This window comes from Pelodiscus sinensis, chromosome 1 (assembly GCF_049634645.1).
Source record: "Pelodiscus sinensis isolate JC-2024 chromosome 1, ASM4963464v1, whole genome shotgun sequence".
Lineage (NCBI taxonomy): Eukaryota > Metazoa > Chordata > Testudines > Trionychidae > Pelodiscus > Pelodiscus sinensis.
Window position 1 is genome coordinate 15,579,960 of NC_134711.1, and position 20,979 is coordinate 15,600,938.

Consider the following 20,979-nt stretch of genomic DNA (forward strand, 5'->3'; position numbering starts at 1 on the left):
AACATATTGCATATGCCTTTCATATATTTCTGCAGCTTATGTTCTAGCCATCAGGCTTTGTAAGTATTTATTACTGCTGAAGGCTTGAGTTAATAATACAAAATACCGACTAGTTTCATAATCATCACTGCAGTATAGAAGGTATTAGAGTTACTGTCGTTCTGCATGATGACGTCAATAGATATACTGCATTTGTTCCTAATGCAAATTTTATATTTGTTATTTTAGAGCCCTAGATCAGTGGTTTTCAACAAGGGGTATCTGTACTTGTGGGGGCATTCAGAGGTCTTTCAGGTGATACATCAACTCATCTAGGCATTTGCCTAGTTTTACAACAGGCTCAGTAAAAAGCTCTAGCTAAGTCAGTTCAAACTAGAATTTCATACAGACAATAAACTTGTTTAATTGCTCTGTGTATATACACTAAAAGCACAATATTTATTTCCCAAGTCATTTTTTCCATAATTATATGATTAAAAAAGTAAGTAAGCATTTTTTCACAAATAGTGTGCTGTGACACTTGTGTATTTTTAAGGGATGTGAAAGGTTAACCAGTTAAACCCTAAGCATCAAATTAAACAGGTGATGTTTACCAGTTCTGGTTAACCAGTATCTAATGGGGGCTGGAACAATTGAATAGTTGAGAGCCACTGCCCTAGATAACGTAAAGCAGGGGTGAGGAAACTTTTTTTGGGTTGGGAGCCGCTGACCCACAGAAAAATCAGTCAGGAGCCACACACAAGTGACAAGCAAGCAAACAAACAAAAACAACACCCCCCTCCCCACAAACAACAACAAAAACCCCTCACTGGTGTGGCCTCCGACACATACCAGAGTTGGTGTTGGGGGCCCCCTCACACATCACAGCCTTGAGGGCCTAGGCTAGTAAATTTTGTGTGCTCCAGCTTACACCTCTGGATCTAGGCAAAGCAGGGGCCACTTCCAGCCCCTGGGTCTTAGGTTACCAACCCCTGAATTAAAGCCTACCCATGAGTCTTGAGATGAATGAGAACACAGCATATAGATTAACATGGATAGAGTAACCTTTGCTGTCGTTCTTCCTAATCCTCTTTTTAATTGTTAAATTGTTATCCTTGTGGCTGTGTGAACTGCTTGCTATCAAGACCAGTCACTTCAAAGCCAATGTGATTGTCTTGCCCGCTATAGGTTTGACTGGCTGGCATCTTGTCCTGTGTCCTGAAAAAGGGGTAGTATGTAGCTGTGTAACCCACACACCTACATGCACCAAAACCACTTACAGAGAAAATCATGATCCTGCTCTACAGCCTTTGCTACTAGGTAGGTGGCTTTTAACTCAAGCTGTAGAGGCTCATGCACTAAGCTCGAGAGGTCTCAGGTTCAATTCTGCCTGCCAGCGTTACTGCTACACTATGCCAAGAGTAGAGCAAGGTCTGGATGAAGAGTCATAATTCAGTCCCTGTTTGCTCCTGGGGAAGTAAGTTGCATCTGCTGTTTTCCTGGCTTAGCTCACTTCTTCCTCTGCACCATCTCATCTATGCTAACTTTTGTGTGGCAGAGCTGGAGACTTGTCTCTATCCATTCTTTGTGCCCACCTGCCCACTCTGCATGGGAGGGGAAGTGGCAGCTTGTTGATTGCTGCATCCCCTTCCCCAATACTGCAAACCATGATGAGAGTAGCTGGAACAAGGCCTTTAGGTTGGCTGAAAGTGAGATCTATGCCTGGCAACAAGCTCAAGCAATGTCAAGTGTAACCTTGTAAGCTCCGTAATTAAGGGCCTTGTTCTTTGCCTGTCTGTAAAGCATAAAGCTTAGAGCACTTCCAGGCAATGCACAAATAATAAACAATGACAATCCACTTGAGACTTATTCACATGAGTAAGGGTTGTAGGATCAGGTCCTTTTTCATAGAAGGAAACACGGAAAACATATTGCAAACAAACCTATGTTAATTTAACATGACTGTGTGGAAGAGCTATCTAGAATCAAGGCTCCTGGAGTGTGCATTAATTTTCATAGAGATATAAAAAGAGTTACATGTTACTGTTTTTTCCAGGGCACAATGCAGAGCAGAGAATGTGGGTCAGATCTTGAAATCCTTATGCCACTGCCATCAGCGAGACTGAGTAAGGACTGCATGAGTTGAGACTTGAGTTGCATGCAAATTCTTTCATTAGCAAACCAATTTGGGTTAAGTAATATATACAACAGAGCACAGGCAGGGGTGACAATGGACTGAATAGATGAAAAATGAAATGGATTAATGCATTTAATCAGTATTAGGCTGTCTAATGAATGATTAGCCTTGCATTTAATGCCCCTTGATCCACTCCTTTCTGTAGTTATTATAAATATGTCTGATTCCAAGTAGGCTTTTGTCTTTCAGGATACTTGAATCCATGTTATGTGAGAGTGTTTGGTGAGATAGCAGCATTAAAATGTGAATTAATAATAAAAAAATAGAGCAACTACTAGTTGAGTTTTCAAATCCTAGTGGTGCTTCAAAAATGACAAAACAGCTTGACTGTTTCAGTGCCCTGAAAATAGGACCGAAGCAGCTGAGCTTAAAAACCTACAGATGGTTGATTATGTAGAGGCCAGCAACTAACTCCCAAGAACGTATCATCCTTTTGCTCCATTCTTGTCATTGGTTCCCCACTGAGTTCGAAGCTGAATTTAAGGTCGTTATCATCAAAGACCTCTGTGAGAATGGCCCAAATTCTGCGAAGGGCAATGTGTGGTTGTCACCTCCCATGTCAGCAACATGCCACTGGAGGAATGGAAGTGGCATTCTCGCATGTATGGCAAGGGGAGCTGTTCAAAATGATTGTCAGTGGAAAATAGCTGCCTACTCAAAATGGAAATTGTTGTGGGAAATGGCTAATTTCCACAGCCTTTTCTATGCTTATGGGGAAAAAATAAAACCCTAATAATTTTCCAGGTTTTTGTCTGAATTCCACCCCCCCCTTTTTTTTGGACAAGATCAAATTAGGCAAAACCAAAATCTTTTAAAAATTTGAATTTACTTTTTTTTTCTTGCAGAGCGGGGCAGGGCGGGGAAATACATGTCTTGCTCAGCTTTGCTCATGAGTGCAGAGGTTGGTGCTTTTGCTGGGAAGAGCTACCTGCAAATCTGGAATGTGCTCCAGCGAGAGATCGGGCTGTCTCTGATGCTCAACACCTTCAGAGTGAAATGCAAACAATCACCTCCTTGACAACAAGCACCACAGGCAAAAATAAGAGAACTCCCCCTCTCCCAAGCATCACCCAAAGTCCCTACTGCAGGCGCAAAGTCAGATATGTGGAGGAAAAGCAGGTATGTTTCTCTCCGTCTGTCAAGCACCCATATGCTACAGTATCAAAACCTTAATAGAAATATTAGGCCAGGTCTACACTACGGGAGAAAGTTGACCTAAAATACGCAATTCTAGCTATTGACTTCCATTGACTCTCCCATTGACTTCCCTTACTCCTCGCAACCCAGTGGAGAATAGGGGTTGATGGAGGTGTCATCAGCAGTCGATTTAGTAGGTCCTTTCTAAACCAGCTAAATCAAAGCCGAGGAGATCGATCTCTGGAGCGTCAATCTTGCGGTAAGTGAAGACAATCTCTTAGATTAGATGCAAAATAGAGTCAGGGTGCCAGAAAGGGGGAGGCCCTTAGGGCCATGGCCCCATGAGTTTTTACTGGCTGCATGGGTGACCAACAGGAGATAGAGGGAGAAGCAGGAGTGAGTGAGAGTGAGCTCTTAGGGCGAAGAGGTAGCACCAGAACAGGATCTTAGGGGGAAGGGGCAGCACAAAAGCAGAGGCTCAGGTTAAGAGGTGGTATGGGTAGATGGGGCCATGGAGAGGAGGGGCAATGTGGGGCTCAGGACCACAGTTCAGTGGCTCCCCCAAAGTGAGGCAGTGTCAGCCCTCAATAGAGTAGTATAAGTTTTATGAGAGAAACTTAAGGCAGCTCCACAGTCAGGGAACATGTAGTGTGGGGGAAATTCTGAACTGGGGGTGTGCATGGGTTTGCCACTGAAGTCAAGGAGAGCTGTACCTGTGAAACCTGGAGTGGGACTGGACTCTTCGGTTGCACTGGGAGCACTGATGCCCAGATGCCTATTTTCCAAATTATAGCTAGTCTAAGAAAACCCAGTGCCATTCATTTTGTTTTTCTTTGGCTAGAGCTGATTTTTGCAGCCCTGGTGATGGCCAGGAACCAAAGAAAAACGGAAGTCACTAATTAAGGGCTCAGTGAAGCTAATAACAAAGCCAAGATTGTGAGGTCGTGAGATGGTATATGACTCAAGGGAGGCGGATGGGGATGTTTTGTCAGCAGAGAGCTGTAGGAAGTGCGATGCCTTCAGAGACATGGCAGGAGCATCATTCTCATTGCTGATTCACCTTTGGAAAAGGTGTAGTGTACACTTTTGTGGAGCCCTCCATCAGCACAGAGCTGTGACTGTGACTCCATCCAAGACAATCTCATGGGTTTCATTGACACTCTCTATCCTTGTGCTCTAGGAATGCAATGGGGCACATCATGCCTACATGGAAGCAAAAGGGTTAAGGGACTCTTACCGCTGCCTTCAGGTAGACTGGGTGTCTGGTGACATTATTCTGGGCTATGGCCAGAATGGCTGCAAAGAACTAGCTCACCTGTATAATGAGAGCTCATATGGAGAAGATCAGGAAGTTAACAGTGATAGAAATGTAGCCGTGTTAGTCTGGTGTAGCTGAAACAAAATACAGGACTATGTAGCACTTTAAAGACTAACAAGATGGTTTATTAGATGATGAGCTTTTGTGGGCCAGACCCACTTCCTCAGATCAAATAGTGGAAGAAAATAGTCACAACCATATATACCAAAGGATACAATTTAAAAAAATGAACACATATGAAAAGGACAAATCACATTTCAGAACAGAAGTCTTCAGAAGACTTTCAAATCTGCACTTGAAAGGGAATCCTCTGAGCTGGCATTCATGCTAAAATTCGACACTCTCCACAGGGGGCTGAACAAAGACCCCAACTACCTTACCCATTACAAAGATAGCTTCCCCAATTATCACCTCTAATACCATTAACTCACAGACATCTACCCTTCCCCACCTCTAATATCATTAACTCACAGGCATTCACCTTCCTCTCCCCCCCCCCCGCATCCCCCTTCTGTTCTGAAATGTGATTTGTCCTTTTCATATGTGTTCATTTTTTGTTAATTGTATCCTTTGGTATATATGGTTGTGACTATTTTCTTCCACTATTTGATCTGAGGAAGTGGGTCTGGCCCACAAAAGCTCATCATCTAATAAACCATCTTGTTAGTCTTTAAAGTGCTACATAGTCCTGTATTTTGTTTCAGGAAGTTAACAGTTTGTCTGAATGTGTTTTAGTTTCCTGAGATAAATATGTTGATTAGTGAAGAGGCCAGGGGGTGCTTCCCCTCCCCCCAACATTATGGGTGCTCTGTGAAGTAATGTGGAGGCTCAAATGGAGTTTTTACTACTTACGTGTTTCAATTCCTTGATGCTAGAGATGTGTAAGCTGTGCACAGGGCACAGAGGAGGTTTTTGGGAAAGACGGGTGAGAACTCCTCTGGTACCTGCAGAATGTTCTCTTTTCCAATCCTGAATTGGAAGTGTTCCATTCTAATCAAAAAGAGCTTGTGTCTTAACAACAAGAGAAGAAATAAACAATGGAGATAAATAACATTTTAAATGTTGCTTGAAACAGAATTTTGCTGGGAGGTGAGATTCTTGAATCTCACTAAAAGCCACAGCAGCTAGGCTTAAAGCCGATGCACTCTGAGGGGATGTTCAGAGGACACTGTCACTGGGGACTCCTATACACATCCTTTCAAGGTTACTTTTGTAATGGGACTGTGTGGTGGAATAACAATTAGTGTACTCAAAGGACAGCAGCTGGGAACTAACTAGGAGGTGTGCCTAACGTAGTGAATACAAGCAGAGAGAGGGTAAGTTTAGAAGAGGATACACAAAGAACAAGTTAAAAATCACTTAGGAAAGTTAGATGTCAGCAAGTCACCAGGTCCTGATGAAATGCATCCCAGGATACTCAAGGAGCTGATAGAGGAGGTATCTGAGCCTTTAGCTATGATCTTTGAAAAATCATGGAAGACAGGGGAGATTCCAGAAGACTAGAAAAGGGCAAATATTGTGCCCATCTATAAAAAGGGGAATAAGAACAACCCAGGAAACTACAGACCGGTCAGTTTAACGTCTGTCCCAGGGAAGATAATGGAGCAGGTAATTAAGGAAATCATATGCAAACACTCGGAAGGTAATAAAGTGATAGGGAATAGCCAGCATGGGTTTGTGAAGAACAACTCATGCCAAACTAATCTGATAGCTTTCTTTGATAGGATAACGAGCCTTGTGGATAAGGGAGAAGCAGTGGATGTCATATACCTAGACTTTTGATACGGTCTCGCATGATATTCTTATTGATAAACTAGGCAAATATAACTTAGATAGGGCCACGATAAGGTGGGTGCATAATTGGCTGGATAACCGTAATCAGAGAGTTGTTGTTAACAGTGCTAAATCCTGCTGGAAAGGGATAACAAGTGGAGTTCCGCAAGGGTCTGTTTTGGGACCCATACTGTTCAATATCTTCATCAATGATGTAGATATTGGGATAGAGAGTACGCTTATTAAGTTTGCAGATGATACCAAACTGGGTGGGGTTGCAACTTCTTTGGAGGATAGGGACATAATTCAAAATGACCTTAGCAAGTTAGAGAAATGGTCAGAGGTAAACAGGATGAAGTTTAATAAAGAGAAATGCAAAGTGCTCCACTTAGGAAGGAACAATCAGTTCCATACATACAAGATGGGAAGCGACTGTCTAGGAAGGAGCATGGCGGAAAGGGATCTAGGGGTCATAGTGGACCACAAGTTGAATATGAGTCAACAGTGTGATGCTGTTGCAAACAAAGCAAATATGATTCTAGGTTGTATCAACAGGTGTGTTGTAAGCAAAACTCGTGAAGTCATTCTGCCGCTCTACTCTGCACTAGTTAGGCCTCAGCTGGAGTACTGTGTCCAGTTCTGGGCGCCACATTTCAAGAAAGATGTGGAGAAATTGGAAAGGGTACAGAGAAGAGAGACAAGAATGATTAAAGATCTAGAGAACATGACCTATGAAGCCAGGCTTCATGAACTGGGCTTGTTTAGTTTGGAAAAAAGAAGATTAAGGGGGGACATGATAGCAGTTTTCAAATATCTAAAAGGGTGTCACAAGGAGGAAGGAGAAAATTTGTTCTTCTTGGTTTCTGAGGACAGGACAAGGAGTAATGGGCTTAAAGTGCAGTAGGGGAGGTTTAGATTGGACATTAGGAAAAAATTCCTAATTGTCAGGGTGGTCAAATATTGGAATAAATAGCCAAGGGAGGTGGTGGAATCTCCCACTCTGGAGATATTTAAGAACAGGTTAGATAGACATCTGTCATGGATGGTGTAGACGGAGCTTGGTCCTGCCTTGAGGGCGGGGGGCTGGACTCGATGACCTCTCGAGGTCCCTTCCAGTCCTATGATTCTATGATTCTATTTAACAATATCACAACAGGGCAGGGGAGAAAACTCCCACTGTTCTTACTAAACTGGAAGTAAGGGAGCACAACTTCAACCCATAATACTCTGAGTAACCCAGTACCATTTTATTTATAGTCACTATTCCAGTTTGTAGGCTGCAGTAACAGCTAGTGCCCTTCCGTGGCCCAAATACTTCAGTACCAGGCTGCTGGATCAGCGTCCCAATCCTTGGCCCAAATCCAATGCTCCCCTTCACATTGTCATACCCGAATCTGGCAGATGCATCCCCTGCCTCCCAATACATAGAGGGCCCACAGTGCAGAGGCCCCGAGTGAATGAGTTCCCCTACTCCACTGCAACTGATTCCATGCTGTTTTGCTGTAGGTTAGGGTGTTTACTTTGATGTACGGGCAGTCGCACAAGTCACTGAAGATAGGGGCACTTACTGAGCTGTACATGCCACTTTGCTGTGTTTCTGTGTCTGCAGTTTCACCTCCCTCTGTTTTATTTTGCCTTCCTTACATCATGTACCGCTTAGTTCTGTGAGTCCAATGGGGGCCACCTATCTTATTTCACAAGAGTCAAGCGGCCACAGTTGATACTTTGGGAAATGTTCTCTGACTTTCACCACTCCATTTGTACCACTGCTGTGCTGCAAAGGAAGTGGAAACCAGCCACATTTTGCAGCGAGTAGAGCCCCAGGATATTTGGTTCCTAGGCTTCCTTTCACAAAGCCTGCGGTGCAGGAGGTATGTGGGCATGCACAGAGCAAGCCAACGTCAGGGAAAGGAGTGGCTGGTGCATGCTGCCAAGATGCTGAATAGTCTGTCGGGGACCGTTGGGAGCTGGCACAAGTTAGAGCAGCCCACTAGGTGCTCTCACCCGCTCTGGGGTAGAGAATTAGGGAGCTGTAACTAGCTTAGTTCTTATCTCCTACCCTTCCCCTCTCCCCTCCCCCGCCCTGTGTGTATGCTTGGGGAAAGGGCATTCCTTTGCTGGGCACACTTTTAAGCTTGGGCAGAGCTTCTCTCCTGCTCTCTGTGTGATTCCCGTAGCCTGGAAAGGATGCTGTTAATGGAACAGTTCTCCCTTTGCTGTGATGCAATAGGCAGCCAGAGGGGGAGCGGATGGAGAACAGCATGTCCTGCTCTTTTCAGAGCTGCTGCAGGGGCTTCAGGGGAAAAGGTGGGATGCCTCCTATTGCCTAGTGACAGCGCTGATTCAAACACATCAGTTTAAAAATCACAGGGCGCATCTCAGGGAACAAATGCCCATTCAGTTCACAAGCAAACACACATTTTCTTCTTCACACACCGTCGCCCTCAAGGGCTGCAATTCAGAGCCAGTTCCCTGATAAGACAAATGTGTCCCTGTTTCAGGGACATTCCTGCAAGTAAATTCATTTGCTGGAATTCTCCTGGGGCACCAATGGGAGAGATGTGCCTTTGTTTTAAAATTCACAAACGGTGGATCATTGTGGGCCTCATGGTTCATTAGGTAAAAGGTGCTGCAAGAGCCGTTTCATCTGGAGAGGCCAAATCAAAGAGCAGCCTCATTCAGGGTTAGATTCTTGCTCTGGCTGCGCGCCTTAGAAGAGAGTCAGAGGAAGTGAGATCCTTACACCTTGGATTATGGCATGCAGGAACAAGTGGGCGGGGCTATCTGCCTGCCTAGTTCTCCCTTGGAGCACATGTGGGAGTGGGGAATCAGCAGGAAGGGGCAGTGAATGGGTAATGCCCTGGCTCCAGCTGCTACTCATTGTCCAGAGCACCAGATCCAGCAAAGATTTAGGGAGTAATAGTGCATGGTAATAAGGAGGAAAAAGAGTAGGAATTGTGACTTATAAGGGTGTCTCTGAGTGGCAATGCTTTTTGAGCATATTCCAGGAAGGTACAGCTTATGCTCCACCTGTGGCTCACAGCTATGCCCCTGGAACTCTTCCAGGGTGGTGCAGTGTATGCTTTACTTGTGGCTCAGGGCTACAGCTAACATGGCAGTCAAGCCTTAGAATCTGGGTGCTGCACTCGGACCACATTAATACCCCCTTCCTTATACTGTACTGAGTAGTACCAGTGTGTATAAAAGTATTGGAGCCCAGCCCCCAGGGTATGAAAATCGCACCCTCAACACCTGCAAAAAGCTCTAGATACCTGCTTCTGGGAGGAAGTTTGAATAAAATGAACTGCACGGCAATGTACAAAAGCTGTTGAGAAATGTTGATAAAAGCAAATAAATAACTAAATACAATAAAAACCGGGCAAATTTTCCCTCCTCTTCCCCCATTTTTGAAGAAGTCTAACAATAATCAAGAGCCTGACATTGTAAATATCATTTTAAGTGGCCTTGGAAAGGCAATTGTTAAAAGAAAGAGCTTTTCCCACATTTTCATCATCTGCTTTTCAGGGAGGCTTATTCTTGTCACCATTTTCCCATTTTGTTTGCTTAGAGAATCAAGCCTATTTTTTCCCTTCAGCCTGCTTCTGGAGTGTTAAAAAGGGCCGCCAATATATTGAGTTTACATTACAAACAAGTTAAAATTCCCAGTCTCTTAGAGCTTTTCTCCTAGGATACTAAGGAAAGCCAAGAACAGCTAAACTGTACAATTAATTCGAGATCACTTCTGAGTGAAACAAGAAGAGGTTCCTTTAAGCTGAGTAGTTCTCTTCCTGGAGATTAAGTCAGTTTCCGGAAGCCAAATTACTATTCTCTAAAAGTCATCTCACCTGATTTGTATTCCCTGTCCCATTAAATCCTCTTCCCGTTTAACTCCTAAACTAATTTTAATAAATCAATCTCAGGATTACCCACATGTAAGCATAGCCTTATTAACAGCATACTAGAGAGACAAATGGATGGAAAAAGGACAATGGTTGCATGTTACTCTTGGTAATACAGTAAGGCTGTGTCTACATTGGCACCCTTTTCCGGAAAAGGGATGCTAATGAGACAAGTTGGAATTGCAAATGCTGCAGGGGATTTAAATATCCCCCGCGGCATTTGCATGAACATGGCTGCCGCTTTTTTCCGGCTTGGGGCTTTGCCGGAGAAAAGCGCCAGTCTAGACGGGATCTTTCGGAAAATAAAGCCTTTTCCGGAAGATCCCTTATTCCTGATTTTAAGAGGAATAAGGGATTTTCCGGAAAAGGCTTTATTTTCTGAAAGATCCCGTCTAGACTGGCGCTTTTCTCCAGCAAAGCCCCAAGCCGGAAAAAAGCGGCAGCAATGCAAATGCTGCGGGGGATATTTAAATCCCCCACGGCATTTGCAATTCTGACTTGTCTCGTTAGCATCCCTTTTCTGGAAAAGGGTGCCAATGTAGACACAGTCTAATTGTGTTTGTTCTACATTGAAGATCCTAAGACTGAATTGGCATGTTGGCTTCAAAAGAGAAGGCAAATATCTCTTTCAATATCAAGGAGAAGATGTAGATTTTCCTTTATCAGAAATGTGGTTGCTAACAAGATGGCCCAGAAGATGTCTGGGGTTGACCTTAATGTTGATCTTTCATTTCATTTAAAGAACTCCTCTTCCTAAGCTTTTGGGAATAGGGCAAGTAACAAGGGCAATATCTGTCCAGTTCAAAATACAGTGGAGGACCCACCATAAATTACTATGGGTTGCAAATTAGTGAGAAAGTGAACAAGTCCAATTTAGAAGAATTTCGACACAAATATGGATATTATCCATATATTTAGCAAGTGTAGTTTAATTCTATTGACTTTTATAATGCTTTAGAAATAACTCAGAATAGTAATATTATTGTACATTTTGTAAATAGTCTAGTAATATGAAACTTCACTGTTGCTCTTTGATGTCAAAACTTTCTGGGAAATAAGGAAACAGACACTCGTATCTGTGTGTTCAAAGAACGCAGGGTACAAATTAACAATGTATGAAGTCCTCTTGTACTGAACTCTACTAAATGCTGATCGATTACTTTGTGGTCAGATTACTAGACTGATTGTGATCATGTTTTTTTTACAAGACAGAGGTCTAGAACAGTGATAAAACATAATTGCTAAGATCTTGATTTGTTGTGTATACAAAGATCTAGAAAAAATCTTTTAGAGCAGAGACAGAACCCTGATCCATTGTCTACTGAAGTGGATGGCAAAGTTCCCATTGATTGCACAGGATGTTGGACTGACTCCCATTTTAGTGAAGGATCCATTAAAAATTCAGGAGTTTATGGGCTAGCTGGTATAAATTGATGTAGCACCATTGACATCAACAGAGCTATGCCAATTTAAACTAGCAGAGACTCCAGCTCAATATCTGAGCAATTGAATTTCCATTGAGCTAAAACTCAGATGAATATATAATCGGATTCATGCTCATTCACCTCCTCCAAAAACTGTCTTTTGCTTGGCAGAGACAATTTTTTATTAGAAGTAAAATACCAATCATAATTTTTACAGTTTAAGAGAGGGACTCTATTCTACAGTGCTTACCCATGAGAGTAATGCCAGTCAATAAGACTATGGACTTTTTAAGAGAAAGGATTGCAGGATTGGTCCCTGTTTGTCCTAATACTGGGTATCTATCAAACGGTATGAAAAATGAAGCCTGGCTGAATTTTTCCCCCCACCATATCCCTATGTTATAAGGGCATGGAGACATGTTCCCATATGCTACCCCTTGATTTTCCACAGATGTTTGTGTGGTTTTGACTGCAGGAGGCCCACACTGTACTAAACATCACTGTGTCTTTAACTCTCTCTATGGCTCTAAATGGGTTTTTCTTATACCTTAACCTGGTCTATTCTGGCTACCATCCTAATTTCTTCACTGGTCAATATTCACACTATTGCAATTACAATTACTGCTAATAAATTAATAATGATAGATAGTGAACAATTCCCTGGCAAAGATGACAAGACCCAAACACTGTAGCTAAAGAATGCAGAAATAAAAACTTGTGCCCTTGTTCAGACACATACACAAATATATGCAACTGCAAATCTGCAACCCTGGGGACTGACCAACACCCAGTGAAGTCAGTGGCAATGCTCTTTTAGTTTTAATGGGTCCCTAATCATCACTACAATATAGAGTATTGTATAGCATATTGAATTTCAACAGATAACGTTTCATAAGCCATTTCCATTCTATCATATTCTGCGGCACATAGTGCTTTGTCATGAATATGTAAAATGAAGAATATTCTCTTTATTTCATCTGTCTCTGATGATAAACTGTTGAGGACCGGATTTTAAAACTGCACAGAAATCAGCATCTGAAAATCTGGTGGTTTCATGTAGGCACTTGAGCAGAACTGGGCCATAAGTGGAGACTGGTGGATGCTGAACTCTTAAAAATCTGCCATATCCATGCTCTATGGATCAATGCAATCCTCTTGTTGGTTTACAAGCACAAAGTCCTTCAGTGTTTGTCACAGATCAGTGATGTCCCTGAATGCTACATTTGGATCTTTGATTCGGCTGAAAGATGTATAAAAAAGCTCACATGGTGCAGTCAGTCAGCTCTCCGTGGACAACACATCTAAGCTGTTTTTTTATACAACACTTCTTGTAAGGAAGGTTCAGCACAGCCCGAACTCAGACTCAGTAAATTGCCTGTAAAACCATTCCTTTCAGATGGCAGAGTAACTTTTGGTGTAGCCTAATGCCACATGCCTTTTTGAGGACAGGCCATCACAAATGCACAGAAGTTGATGGTTTTCAGAAATGCACATGATGAAGATTGTCAGATCAGCAGTCTGGACATTCCACATCTTAGGGCTTGTCTACCCTAGAAATGCCACAGAAAAAGAGCTGCAGCAATGCTGGAGAACTGTAGTGCAGACACTCCAGCAACAGACAGTGTTCTGCCATTGCTGTAGTAAATCCACCTCCTCAAGTGGTGGTAGCTAAGTCAATGGAACAATTCTGTTGATCTTGCCTCTGTGTGATGTAGTTGGCCTGACCAAAGTTTCAGGTCTAAATGAAATACTATATGTAACATATTGGTCCAAAGGTGGGCAATAATTTTTGCTGTGGGGGCACTCCCAGATTTTGGGAAGTGGTAAAGGGCCGCACATTTCTATGGAGGGGGAACAAGGTCTGGGACGGAGGATGGGTGCAGAAGGGAGCTCGGAGCAGGGGACTGAGGTGCAGGAGAAGGTGTGGAGTCTGAGAGGGAGTTTGGGTTAAGGAGGGGGCTGTGACCTGGGGCAGGGGATTGGGGTGCAGAGTCCGGGAAAGGGTATCAGTGCAGGAGAGGATTATGGCCTGGTGGAGGAGTATGGTGGTAGGGCGTGGGTGTAGGGTCTGGGAGAAAGCTGTGACCTGGTGTGAGGGGGAATGCAGAGGGTTTGGATGATGATGTGGGGCAGGATGGTGGCAACCTGGGGAAGGTAGTTGGAGTGCAGGAGAAGCTGGGGTATTAGGTAAGCTCCTCCCAGGCAGAGCCTGCCTCTAAGTGGCTCCTGACCAGCAGCCCAGCGGGACCCTCAGGTAGGTTCCTTACCTTCCACAGCCCCAGATCACTCAAACCAGCTGGCTGCTGGGGTCATGTGCCTCTCTGCGCCATGCCAGTACGAGCTATGAGATTGTGCCGGGGACAGGGGCAGCATGCGAAGCCTCTTCCCTCCTCCTGCATGGGGCGCGAAGGCACCTGGAACAGCCAGCCACATTGTGCAGTGTAGGGCTGCTCCATGTCTGAGGGTGCCAGCGTGGCAGGCCGTGGGTCGGATCGAAAGAGTTGGCAGGTTGGATCCAGCCCATGAACTGTATCTCGCCTGCCTGTATTGGTCCATCATTTGAGTGTGAAATTGCTGACAATTGGAGAATCCTATGGAAAAACAGAACCTTATAATATAAAGCTTCTACTACGCTGGTCAGCTAAAGGTACAACCACTTACTAACATTTCCTGTACTTCCAGGACCCTCTTTCTTCCCCTGAGGTAGTTATCTCACTGGCAAGGCATTTTTACTCCTCCTTCAGTGAGTCTCAGGTCTCTTATTCCCTTCGCCTCTCTCTTCATGCCCTCTACCCAAGCCCCTGCCTCCCTCTCACATGGAATCTTCAGGAATACAACATTCATCCAATAGAAGTAGTGGGGGAAAACAAGCTAGATAGATTTTTAAGGTGGAGCGTGATATGGTTCTGATATATCTGACAGGGTTGCCTGATACAGCAATTTCTTCCACCCCTTGTCTTCCCTTTACTCCTCTCTCTCCTCCCTCTCTCTCTCTCCTTTCCTTCCTTTCAGTCTTTAGTCCTTTCCTCACTTATTTCCTCCTTCATTTCTTGCCCTGAAAATTCCTTCATTCACTTGCTCCTTCTATCATTCTCTGTCTTTACTTTCTCTTCAGGTACAGTCCATATTTACGCAAAATAATATGGTTTCTCTTATCCTGAAAAATCTGCCTGCTTCTCTAACTGTTATCCTATCTGCCTCCGCAGCTCTGCTTCTGAACTGCTTGAACAGATGCTTTCAACAGGAGATCCATTTTTTCTCCCATTAAACCTTTTCTTTAAGCTTTCTTCCTTTGCGGCACTGCAGTCTTGCTTTCATTGTCTTCATGCCACCAATGTTTTTCTCACCCAAGTTTCTAATGAACAAGTCTACAGGTCACTTCTGTGTGCTTTATCCCCTGGATCTATCAGCTGCCTTTGACATTGGTGGTTATTCTCTTACCTTCCCCAGGATTTGGGTTTGCTTGATTCTTCTCTGACATCTCTGGCTACTTTCTCATTATCTCCTTAAGGGTCTCTATCACATTCCTTTTCCCCTTTGTTTTTTTGTTTTTAGACTCTATCCAAGGCTCTCTCCTTTTCTTCCCCTACACTCCTCCTGAGTAATGTAATTGGCTCACACAGGTTTAGCCAAATCAGCTTTTCTGGGCTTTTTTGTAAAAATTCCTATGCACCCATGAACTTTCAATTTTTTCCATTTGCATATCTCTGCACGATCTCCTTTCATGTGGCTCACACCCCTTGAAACTTAGAGAGGTGAAAATCAACACCCAGAAATTTCTTCCACAAATGTCTCCCTTCCCCCGATTTCTGTCACCATCATCCTTTTCACTGAATAAGATGGTAAGTTTGATGTCATCTTTCCCCCTCTTCTTGTCAAATTTGCTACATCTATACCACCTCCAAAATTCAGGTCTTCTGTGCCAGTGCAATTTTGTGTTTCAATTACTGCACCTTCTCCTCCTTGATTCTTATCTCTTTCCACTTCCATCAATTCAAAATATAGCTACCAAGTCCATCTTCCTTTTCCTGCTGCTCTGACCATGTTTCAGCCATCCTTGCATCTTCTCATTGCTCTTATGCTTACTCCATGTCAAGCTTGGCCTTCTCCTCACATCTTACTCCACTGCCTGACACTCTTTGTGTTTCCTCTCAGGCTTTGTCACTCTTTACCCTACTGTCCTCTTCATCCATTTCGGACTTTCATGCCTATTCCCTTGCCACCCATTTGTACCTGAAATAACCGCCCCATTTCTAGACTTGTTGGTCATTCAGTCCCCTCCAAGAAACCTTGGCAAAAAACTTTATCTGTGAAGTGTTCAAGCTGTGCTGTGCATTCCCTACTCAATGCATATTCCGTCTTGTTTCTCACCATGTTCACTTGTTCATGGAGCCTATGCCCAGCAGAATAAGTGGCAAAACTCCCATTGACTGTACGGTGGTAGATCAGATTCATAGACCCCATTCAGCAAGGTACTTAAGCACATGCCAAACTTTAAGCATGTGAGCGGTCCCAATGAAATCAATGGGCTTACTTTTGTGCTTGAAGCTAAGTACAAGTACTTGGTTGAATCAGGGATTTAGATTATAAGTTCTTCATTGTGAGTACTTGTTAATGGCATGGCACTAGAATACTACTAGCCATTGCTGTGTACTTGTTATGGTACAATAATGAACATCATAATGATACTGGGATCTGCAACTAAGAACCGACTGTAACATAGAATGATCTGTTTAATTATCCTTTCACTGTTGAGCTTTTATACCATTTTATTCTACAGGTTTTGGGGCCAGATCTTCAGCTGGTATAAATTTGTGTATCTCCATTAATTTCCATGGAGTTATGCTGATTTACACCAGTTGATAACATGGTTCTATATCAATACAGTATGAAGACTACTACCTAAATTTCCATTTAGTGCCATTGTAACTAGGGGGATCAACAGCCTTGCTGGGCCCCCGGGTAAGGCTGAGGGGTTTTTGACTCTGAGCTCCTGGAAAGGGGGGGAGGGGCTCAGGTGGAAAGGGCAGGGATGGGAGGGGGCAGCAGAGCTGTCCCAAGTGCATCATGCCATGACCCCTCCCTCTTAGCCTTGGAACTTTGGCAGCAGTTTAAAGGTCTGGGTGCTCTGAGCCTTTTTGAATAGCCAGGCCGGGGCAGCTGTCCCTTTAGCTCCCACATCGGCAGGCATAATTATAGCTTAATGCATAATGGTAAAAGCATGGTTTCAGTTATATCATTTTAGTTTCACAGTGGCAATTATGAAGATAAAAGGAATATTGGGATAGATCAGTGATAGGCAACATAGGGTAGTGAGTAGGTCATATGAGTGGCCCTCACTATGGATGCAGAGGGAGTGCATGGTTCTTACAGTCAATGTGGTGTACAGTCAGCACACACCTCACTTATTGTCCCTTACTTTACATGCGTGTCACTTTAGTAATACTGATAGGGAAAAACCTACTCGGATGGATACCAGCAGAATCTGGCAGTCCTGTGCATGGGCAACAGTAAACAAAATATCTCACGGGCCACACATAGAGCCCTGCATGTAGCTCTGTGTGACACAGGTTTCCTACCACTAGGACAGATCCTCAGCTGGTATAAACTGATGTAGCTCCATTGACTTTAATGCCTCTGATTTCAGTGGATCTGTACTGAATTATACCGATGGATGAGTTGGTCCACTGAGGTCACACACAGCTTGGAACTACAGATTATCTTCCTTGTAGCATTTGTGGAACACTGAAAATTCCTACATTGAAATACTGAAAACCCCTGCATAAAATATCCCTGGCAACAGCTTTAAGATGTTGTCCATTGGATTCTAAGCATACCAAAGGAGGCAGCAGTAGCCTTGCCTCTGAGGTGGCAGAAGCTGAAACACTTCTGTGGGTAATTGCTTTTTTGTCCGTATCAATGGAAATAGCTCCTACACACTTGCACTAAAGTTGTTCCCAACCTAGAGCTGGGTATTACAGAGCTTGTGAGAAAATCTTGCCTTTTGTCCTGCCAGCTCAACTATTCAAATAAAGAAACGGTATGAAATGAAAAGATGTGTTTTACACCAGACCTTCGGTTGCTGGGCCCCATTCCTTTCCACCGGTTTAGGGCTAAGCACAGATGGATAACATAGGCTAGTGAGTGGGCTGCATGAGTGGCCCTCCTTCATCTCAGTGGATCGCAAAACTGTGGTAACCAAGATGGTCTCCTGGGATAGGACAGTTTTGCTAATTGCTTGCGAACCTAGAATTTGTGGGGGGTTCCAATTGAACTGTAGCAGCCCTTGGATGTGAAGGGAGTGCACGGCTCTTACAGTCAATGTTGTATGCAATCAGCACGTACCTCACTTCGCATGACCTTGCTTCATGTGCGTGTCACTTCAGTAGTACCGGTAGGAAAAAAAAAATACATGGATGGAAACCAGCAGAATCTGTCATGAGCAACAGTAAACAAAATCTCTCGTGGGCCACACACAGAACCCCAATGAACCCAAATGTGGCCCGTGAGCCGCAGGTTGTCCATGATTGGGCTAGAGCATCACGCTGCAATCTTCCCTGTATAAGGGGTAGCACTATCCCAGGAGCAGGGCAGGAAAGAGCCTCAGAGTGTCACACAATCTCCCTGGCTCCCAATTTGTTCCAAGGGGGAAATGGGTACAGAGAAGTTATAGATTACTTCCTCCTCTGTACTCTGGATACACTGGTGGGATGAATGGAGACAAAGCCCAGCCCATTCCTGAATAGTAGTCATGGAGAGGCTGCATGTGCAGCCCATTCAGAGGAGCACCTTATGCTTCCATATTTCCCTGCATATGGCAAGGGACAATTTTACCCTTAATGTCTGAACAAGAATGGGTCTGGATCACTTCATGGTAATCATCTGGCTAAAGCCATCACTGCTCAGAAAGAGAAACCAGTTAATACTACATGGGTGCGTCTAGACTGGCAAGATTTTGCGCAAAAGCACTTGCTCTTGCGCAAAAACTTGCCAGCTGTCTACACTGGCCACTTGAATTTGTGCAAGAGCACTGACTTTGTAATGCACAAAATCAGTGCTTCTTGCACAAATACTTTCACGCTCCCGCTCGGGAAAAATCCCTCTTGCGCAAGAATACTTGCACAAGAGGGCCAGTGTAGACAGGGAAGAACTGTTTTGCGCAAAAAATCCCCGATGGCTAAAATGGCGATTGGGGCTTTCTTGCGCAAAATCGCGTCTAGACTGGCCACGGATGCTTTTGCGCAAAAGCATCCGTGCCAATCTAGACGCGCTTTTGCGGAAATACTTTTAACGGAAAAACTTTTCCGTTAAAAGTATTTCCGCAAAATCATGCCAGTCTAGACGCAGCCCATGGGTGTGAACACCTCAGTGCAGTTCTCATTATATATGTTTATACACAAACAGTAGCATTCTATTATCCTGTGCGGTGCCATGCAGTATCAATAAATTGCTGTGCAGCTTCTTAAGCTTGTCAGTGGATAGGTGCTTTATAAAGAAAATTATTAATTATTATTTTACTGTAAGGAGAGACAAGGCATTGAAATTCTGTTCTTTAATGAAGATTTCATAGACAGTAATACAGTACCCTTTCTATGGGTTTTCTGAACCATCCCATAGAATGTAATAGAGAATGATCCTTCCTGCAACAGAATATTCAACAAATGTACAGCAACAATATATAAAATATTCAACAAATGTACAGCAACAATCTCCTGCTCTGCTAGAAGCTACAGGCTTGATTCTAAACTCACATAAAGCATGTGCTGAGTTGGTGTAAATTGGTGTGGTTCAACTGAACTCAATCACACCAGCTGAGGCTCTGGCCCATTGATGTCAAACAAATTATTCCTTATTTACATCAGTGCAAATCAGATCAGAATTAAGATCCATAGGGTCTTAGAGTAATTTGTACAGCACATTATTAGTTGCAATGATATTAAATCTATAGACTTTTCCCCTGGGCCTATATTGGTTTTACAGAATATCTGTACAAATTTTCCCTTCAATACCAAGATGTAAGACTGCATCTTCCCTTCTAAATTAAATTCCACTTAACCAGAACAGACCATTGTATGGCTGAGTATGTTTCTTTTGCTTTGGTGTTCCAGCTTACTTTCAGAACTTGCTCCAGCACATATTATCTAAGTATAAAGACTCAAAAAAGGTCCAGAGAAAAACTTGATCCCTGCACCTTGCCACAGATTCACTCTTTGAATGGTAGAGTTCTGTTACATTTATGGCAACATTTACTTAAAAAATCATTATTTACAGAGGAGTATAACTAAGCCATCAATAAAAACTACTTAGACAAAACAAAAAGCAATTAAAAACAGTCTCTCCACACAGGAACAAGATTTATATTTTAATGTATTCAATAAAATAGTGATTTTGGTTATTTTTAAGTACACAGTAGGGCTGTGGGTATTGGTGAGTATTATTTACTTAATGTTGATTGTCATTCTTTTACAATCAGTTAATCATAGAAACAATTAGGTTTTTGGATGCTACTAATAGGTATGTTTTGGAGGGAGAGGGACAATGTGTTATTTCACAGTGGACCATAACTATTTATATTAATATTCTCAGTAATCAATTCATTAAGAGAGATTCACGTGGATCATTGATCTATCTTGTAAGATAAAAGGCACTATATAAAAGTAAGATTACTGTCCCCAATTTGGAAAAAAAATGCTTTAATTTGTATTTTCACAATTGCAACCCTTTTTAGTGTACATTAGCTTTTCAAATGATTGAATGCATCAAAATATATAGTTAAATAGACTTGGCTTGGAAGCATAAGGCAAACGTGTCCAGAAATGTATAGTCATTGATCTAAAATATGTATTTTATCAGGTAGAATATACATGTTTCAAATTGTTTTCAATCAGATTTAATGAACCTGAGACATGTATGGACACAAACTTAAATATTTGCTAGTCTGTATCTTAAGCGATTTGGTTTCACAACCTTCCCAGGGTGATTTTTAAAAATGAACTAATTATTTATAATACTTTTTACATCATCTTCTGCACAGTGACATAAACTGTGAAGTAGCAGCGAAAAGTTAAAACCAGCAGTTTATCCTTAACTCAGACCAGAGGAGAGTCAAGAGTGAATACTGCATTTTTGTATTTTGCTGGAATCAAAATGAAATTTGGAGATTTTTTAAAAAGTAAACAATTTGGAGGTTTTTTAAAAAAATTATGTAATTAAAGCTTTAGGATAACCTGGAAAAATCTTTCAGACTCATAA

The 20,979-nt window shown here is 42.9% G+C and overlaps 1 protein-coding gene across 5 annotated transcripts in view; it reads right to left on the reverse strand.

Annotated features, from left to right (window-relative positions):
* The window catches only part of GRM3 (glutamate metabotropic receptor 3), a 171,080-nt gene that overhangs the window by 148,405 nt on the left and 1,696 nt on the right, over positions 1 to 20,979 (reverse strand). The window lies entirely within an intron of this gene.